At 40.9% G+C, this 7,566-nt stretch overlaps 1 protein-coding gene across 1 annotated transcript in view; it reads right to left on the reverse strand.

The window, feature by feature from the left end:
* Positions 1-7,566, reverse strand: part of LOC109030564 (insulin receptor) — a 380,809-nt gene that overhangs the window by 64,291 nt on the left and 308,952 nt on the right. The gene's annotated exons all lie outside the window — the stretch shown is intronic.

The following is a 7,566-nucleotide window of genomic DNA, read 5'->3' on the forward strand; positions in this document are numbered from 1 at the left end:
TCAGTCGAAATCTGGCAACGTCTGAAGGCTCATACGGCTTTCTTCCTTAGCGCGGCAGAATACTTTACCACTATTTTTAAACATTCAATTTCAATAGGCACGTAATGAAATAACAACGACGGAAGAAAATCACTATTTTGATAAAGGGGTCAGACGTCAGAGTCAGAGCAGGCTCTGCGATGGCTATTTCCGACAATCGTTTATGTAGAATGGGCTTTAGTTTGCTGAAGTAATAAATAATAAAGTTAACCATGAGCGCTCCTAAGTCCTGACTTCCTATTACACGCGGTATAAACCTGAATAGAAGGGCGAGGGTGAGGGTGGAAATAATTAGGCCGGCCGAGAGGCACAAATCCTCCTTTGCCACCTGCAAAGGAAGACCGCAGCTAAATTAAACTTTGCGGCGGGAGGAGGCTAGGAGGCGAGTTGAGGAAATTGGAAACGACGAGCAGAAAATGGAAAATCATTATCTGAGAAAATGGTTGGCAGTAAATTTTCAGGAATTCTAACTTCCACCGGAGCGTTCTGCGTATTTGGAGTACATTCATTCATTCCGGTCAAAAAACACCCTCATTTGTGACGTTTCAGATCCTTCGCTGTTTCTTTATTTTGTTTTTAAAAAAAAACATAAACTCAAAAAAAAAAGCTCCGGCCCTGGAAGCAGTAATTATGAACTAAACAGTGTCCACTCCGGGCTCACTGGCCGAGAGTGCCAGGTCGTTGTTCCAGCTACTGAAACCATAGCAGTCACCGCTACAGGAGAGCTACAGCTTCACCCGGAACTTTCGGCCCCTCAGTCCGGTATGGACGGTCCATACCGGGCTATAGCCCGTAACTACGGCTTCCAGAGCCGGGAGCTTCATTTCCAGTGTATGACGGCTACTTTTGGGCATTTTCAAAGAATTTCACTGCAGGAAGAGAAAGACTCGCCCAGAAGTCTTAGAAAAGATGTTCAATTTTTTCCGCAAGAAAAATAATCTGTAACGTCGGGAATCAGGAAAAGCGTTTTTCGATGTAAGAAATGGATTTATAGCGTTACCTTCCGGCCTAAGTATTACAAGCGCCAAGCGACGTTTCAAAATTTCCGCCGCCATTTTATTTTTTTACAGAGAAATTGTTGGTTGAATCTATTGGAAAATTCCATTGAATTTTATCGGTAGCAGAAAAAAAAAAAAAAATCAGTGAAATTTTCGGACAGCTTCATTGAACAATATCTCTGTAAAAAAATGAAACGACGGAGAAAATTTTGATACGTCGCATGGCGCTTGTGATACTTCGGCCGAAAGGTGACGCGGTGTGTGTGTGGTTTCTCGACATGTGAAGCCGCACGTATGTACAGGCGTTTCTCTACGTGTCGGATCGCGCAATTCGATCAACCGTTGGCGGCTTCGCGGTCGTGGTTATTGAGTGTTGTTGTCATCGATCGAGTTAGCTTTGCTCGTTTACTCCTCACTGCTCAGGACGAACACACTGCGAATGAGGTTTTCAGAGGAAAACGACTTTAACCTTGATGGCGCCTTATGGACCGGTATCATGCATACCCTCATTAGCCACACATTTACAAGTCAGCAGGGAGCTAGGCATGCTACGATTGCTACGTGCCCCGTACTTTTGAAAATTGCAAATTTCAAGTTGCTCAACCTTTCAAAATTTCCTATGTGGTGTACGAAAGCACAAGTTGTTTGGAACAAATTTACGGACACACTGAAAAAAAATTCTCGGCATTTTTACCAAGGTCCGTTGGTACCTTTACCATCTCACTTTTTTTTACCAATTATTGGTAATTATACCAAGACAGACTAGGAAGCTCACCTAAAAACCGGTATTTTTACTGTTTTTTTCAGGTAAGAATACCACTTTTATTGGTAATTAATTCCGGTAACTTTGCATTTTACCTCGGTAATTCTACCACAGTCGATAAAAAATATTGGCATTTTTACAAACGTCCAGTAAAATTACCGAGAAAGTTCAATAATTTTACCGAGATTTCTCGGTAAAATTACCAATTCCATAAATGGTAATTTTACCAAGAAAAAACTGGGATCAAATAGAACCCTAAATTCTTGGTAATTTTATCCTTTTCTTAGTAAATACACCGATATTTATTTTTCCAGTGCAATTTTTACCCACCGCCCGAGAGGGTAAAAAGCCGCAAGGCTGAAAGGCGTGTTTTGAGCTGTTCAAAGAGTCTATTCCCTCAGAAAATGCCCCCAGGTGCCTTCCGCCTCTGTCATAGGTATAAGAATACATTGTTAAATAGAACTAACTTTTAAATCTAACTTCTTCTTTTCTGGCTAAACTTCATTATTCTAATCGCCCACATTTTTTGAATTTTTTGTGCTATTTCTTTATTTACGTCTTTATAATGCAAAGTTAAATTGCTAGTGACGAAAAAAGCTCACTTTCCCTACACTTGTAACTTTCTTTCTCTTGGTACTCTTGCTTGGCAAGATATAGTATACACGCCTGCAAATGCATAAAAAGCAACTACATGTAGTATTATGAGCAAGAGAGCAGGATGGGAAGAAGAGACAATAAGCGCAGCGAATGATCCAGAAGCCTTCGTCAGCTAATTTTGAAAAATATCACACCAAACCCATTTTTTCTCACTACCTACTGAAACACATGAAATTGTTTGGAGAAAAAAAAACACACACGTTTTCTTCTCATGACTTTTTTATCACGTTGGAGTACGAGAGCTAGATCGTTTATTCAAACAAGAGTGCAGCTCGCTATACTATGCCATCACGTTGCAAAAAAACAGTTCAAACGTACACAAACTTGTGTCAATATTTGACTCTCTTTCTATGTAGATACAACGAGCAAATCCTCACCAGTGTGCATCGGGATTTTTAAACAAATAACCTCTCTTCATCAACGACCCAACGAATGGACAGACCCCGAGACTCTCTTCATTATTACCCCTCCACTCAGCGCATCAATCTCTTGTTCTTCAGCGAGTTCGTACTCGCAAAAAGTGCGCTAGGAGCCGGGCGATGAGTGAGGGAGGAATCTAGAAGTGTAGCGTTGCCATACTTCATGCAAAACTTTCAAAAATTGGAAGTCAAGTACCGTTTAAATTTAATAAAAAAACAAGGAGAGCTTTTATTTAACTGAACACCCTCTATTTGCAAAAAAATCAACTAAGCTGCTTTACTATTGCATGGGAAAAAAAGTGTTAGGGGTTAATACTACTCTATAACTACGTCCATAGTGCTACCCCACTGTGTTGAATAATATGTGAATTTCCAATTAATTGTGGTAGTACCGCAACATTTGAGTTAGTAACCTAATTTATCGGGGCACTACCACACATATTTGAGAATGCCCATAACATGCAACTCTATGTACCTTTTTTTCCTTGAGTTATTTTTCAGGACCCAAGAGAGAAAGAGAGATCAATACTCCTTCTACACATCAAGATCCGTTTTTTTAACCCCACTTGATGATAATTGCGCTCTATGAATTCGCTTCTTTGAACCAAGGTCCCTTGAGGGGGGGGGGGGGTGTTAAAGTAAACACATTGACATGAAAGTAATTGGTACCAAGTCGAACAATAAGACAGAATAGTGGTGCCACACGGGAATAAGAAAATAAGGATCGATACGAAAACAATTTTTAACTTTTTAAGTCGAGGAATCACGTCCACGGTGAGAAGCTGCGGGAAGGGGGTGGTAATGCTATGGGTGGTTGGGTCCGGTGGAGACGACTTAAGGTTGAATCGAAACGAGATGGATGAATTTCAAATTCAGGTCTGGATGAGGATACTGCGCCAGATGAAAAATCAGGAGGAAGGAGAGGAGGAGAGACAGTGGCTCGATTTTTGAATCGTTATCGAATAACTTTGATCGATATATAGCGTTGTTGAGATAGGGAGTTATCGATTAAGGTCATTCGATAACGATCCATCGGGAATGAGAGCTCTGGCGCTGGCATGAGGAGTGAGTTGAAGACGGCAGTGGCGGATAATTATGCAGATGGTAGAAAAAGACTCAATATAATGGGCAAGGGGACAGACGCGGGGAAGAAAATTATGCGTTGCGGATCAAATACAGGAGACCCGTACGGAACCGGGCAAAAACAGTACATTTGCGACGGCCGGTTGCAAAAGAACGCGCAATCATGCCATTCTTAAGGGGAACCAAGTGAAGACGGTATTTTAAAATGAAGTAAGAATGGAAAAAAAAATGTTTTGTGTCGCAGCGGCGTGGCGTGCTTTGCGATACATCGATTTATCTAATCTGCTGAAAACTGTGGAAAAGGATCTATAGACAGATCGTTCGCGACGAGCACCTTAGTAATTGATTCTTTACCATAGCTTCAAATGGAGAAAAATCGAAAATCGATCGTTCACGCCTCGCCACAGTTGCGTTGATGCACTGTTGAATACTACTTGGCGGGTTGACACTGTGCAGATATGTATCGGGGGTTCTATTTGTGAGAAACCGCTGGAGCCGCTGGATTGCGGTTAGGTGAAAAAATCGTCGTCCCTCTCTGACGTAAGGGCATACCTCAATTTCCACGTGAACCCTATTTTATGTGTAAATCCATGCTCTCTAGGGCCCATGCGGATATCGAGGTACACCTACGTCAGAGGAGCGACGCGACGGACTGATTGTGAGAGGGCTGTGAAAAAGGGGAAGAAGGGCTTGCGCGGGTTGGCGTGAAAATCGCGGAAGACTGTGGATTAAGAGAGAGTGAATGAGAGAGAGGAACAGAGGGAAGATGGGGGAGGTCATCACTCTAAGAATCGCTGAATTTGGGGAGAGGGCGTTTTCAAAATGGGTTTCAAATGTAACCCAAGGAAAAACTGGCAAAAATTTTGACCACACGATTACGTTACTTTGTGAACTTCCCGTATTATCTAAAACTGTCGATTACTTTGTCTTACCTCGTAAAACTTTTTACATCCACATTTGCGTAGTTGGCCTTTTTCAAAATGAATGATAACGTCGGAGGATCTTTGGCAACATATGTGATTGTAGTAGCATTGATTTGATGGAATTATCAGGGCGTGGGTGCGGGGTAAAGGGGCATCAAATTGCGCAGTACAGATCACTCCCGCTCAGACGGAAATTGCAGGATTACATAGGAACCCGAAGAAGATTACTCTTATTTCCTCGGAAAATAGGAATAAAACGCTAAGGATGCTCCGTAAGTGCAATCATGTCTGCAGCAAAGAATACATCTATTACTTGGCTTGTCCTTCGTTTCCGGCACTTTTCCTGAATGATTTTCTCCTGTCTATATAGTAAGTGTACAGATTTCAAGGAGATAATGCCCAGACTTTTCCCGGTTTTCTTTAACGTTCCTTAACCCCGTTTCCTTAATCATTGCGGGGAAAAATTCCCTAGATTTTTTGGATCCACCAATGTAATCCATGCAAGAACAAGAAGAGCGATTGAGTCGTTTATGCCTGAGAATGGCCAACTATTAAAAAACACAATTTCTTTGCAACTGTTCTTGAACTCAATAAACGCTGATCTTTGGACGTGAGCAAGAATCTACTCAAAACGATTCTAAGGATTTGTCGAGTCGTTAATGGAAGAAATGCATTGTTTGCGGACGAAATGGATCGCGTTTAGCAAAAAGGAACCAAGCCATATTAGCTACTGTAAAATTCAACTGGGCAATTCAATTTTTTACAAGAGAACGTTGGTGCGGATTCCATTAAAAATTTTAAGGAATTTGCTTTGTAATATGCAGAAAATTTACTGAAATTTACACAGATATCCGCACAACAATTTTTACGTAAGAAATTAAATTGCTCAATTATCAATTATTTTTTTCATTTAAATCAGTTATAAACTGATCTAGAATCAACATAACAATTGCTGTCATAATAATAGTTATATTTTCAAGATCACTATATAGAATTGTTACATTTTATGTTGTTATTCACGGAATATAGCAATAGCATGTTTGGCAATAGCTGATATAGCTTGGTTCCTTTCTGCTTAACGTAGTCTAAATACAGTAATCGGAAGAACTCAACAGATGAGAGCACAGATGTAATTCAGCGTTGCACATTGAAAGCTCCGCTTGCAAGCAAGAGGGACTGCGTTGACTTTAGAATTCTCATGATGAGCCAACGGCAGATCCCTCTTCCCTCCGACAAAGATTTCCGCCTTTTAAGAGGAGTTGAGGACGAAATTTGACAGAAAAGTATTTAATTTTTATTTCTGCGTTGGCGACAAGGAAAAATAATGATTATGAAAAATATGTGCTCTCGTATGACGATCTCGCCTCAGGGTCCGAATTTCACTGGACGCTATCAATATGACTCCTGACTCGTTTTCTTAGGTGACCGAAATCTCCTGACTTTTCAGAGATTAAAATAAAAAAATTCTCTGATTTTTCAATTGGTTTTTTTTAGGATGGTAGGGGTGGCATGATTTTCTTTTATGATGATTTTTGTCACGAAAAATTCCAAGCTTGAAGTTTCTTGAAATTGAGAAACTGCCATGTTCAAGTTGTAAGAAATGTCAAGGTTCTGAAGAAAAATTCCCGGAATTTCTAGGCTGCGGAGTTTCCTAATATTTCCAGCTTTTTCGTGTCTTTCTAAGAACTTGTCACTCTGATTGAGTACAAAGAGGCGTGGGCGCCGCCTTACAAAAAAGGGTATTCTAGCCGGGCGGGACGCTTAAAATATTGATCAAGTCTTGATTTTCGTTGCGATCTTGCACCTTGCGAAACGTTCAACTGTATCATGAAACATCTTCAGTTGCTTAAAAATTAATTAAAGAAGACCCTTAAAAAGTTGGCTTCAGCATTAAACATGACAAACGTTGCCAAACTGTGGCGCGAAAAAAAATTCGTGTAGCTTGGATTTTTCTCACGTTCTATAGCTGCGCTACTGACGTTAAAACATCGCAGATGTTTCTAGGATAAGCTGCAGAGCACCAGCTGTGGCCTCTTCCATAAATAAGGCTGCTGCCTTTAATCTGGTCCGGTCGTAAGAGCAAAGGCTGTGGCGCTTTTGTTTTCCGCGAGGGTTGGATTTTTAAAAACAAGAGAGAGAGGTACATTTTTTACGACGATTTGGCAACATGAATCCGCGGGAGCGAATCGTTTTTTTGCGAATTACCGGACACAAACGAGATGAATCGTCGCGTTGGTGGTGGTGGTGGTATCAGCGGAGGCGCACAGTGAACCGTGTCATGGAAAAAGTTTACAATTTCATTCATAGAATCTGGCAAAATTTGTGTGATCATGCTAATTTCTTGAAAGTCACATTCTTATAAAATGTTTAAGACTGTGAGCAGACACTCCATTATTATCCATTTTTGTGGAGAAGATGTATCGTTATAGTAACTTTGCAGCATCAAAGCGAAAGAAACGTTAGTGCGCCTTCCATTTGTGGATATGCAACACGCACACTCATCGAGCACGTATGGTTGCATCCGAGCTATGTTAACAATTTTACATGGCCGAAAAAGTATTAACAAAACTCGGGGTTGATAGGTTTCCACGCGAGAAAGTACCTTGCCAAAGAAAGACAAAAGAAAAAAGTGGTTGGCATCACAGTGGATCTTAAAAACCTGATATCTTCGTTGAAAGCCGGCC

This window comes from Bemisia tabaci, chromosome 3 (assembly GCF_918797505.1).
Source record: "Bemisia tabaci chromosome 3, PGI_BMITA_v3".
Taxonomy (NCBI): Eukaryota; Metazoa; Arthropoda; class Insecta; order Hemiptera; family Aleyrodidae; genus Bemisia; species Bemisia tabaci.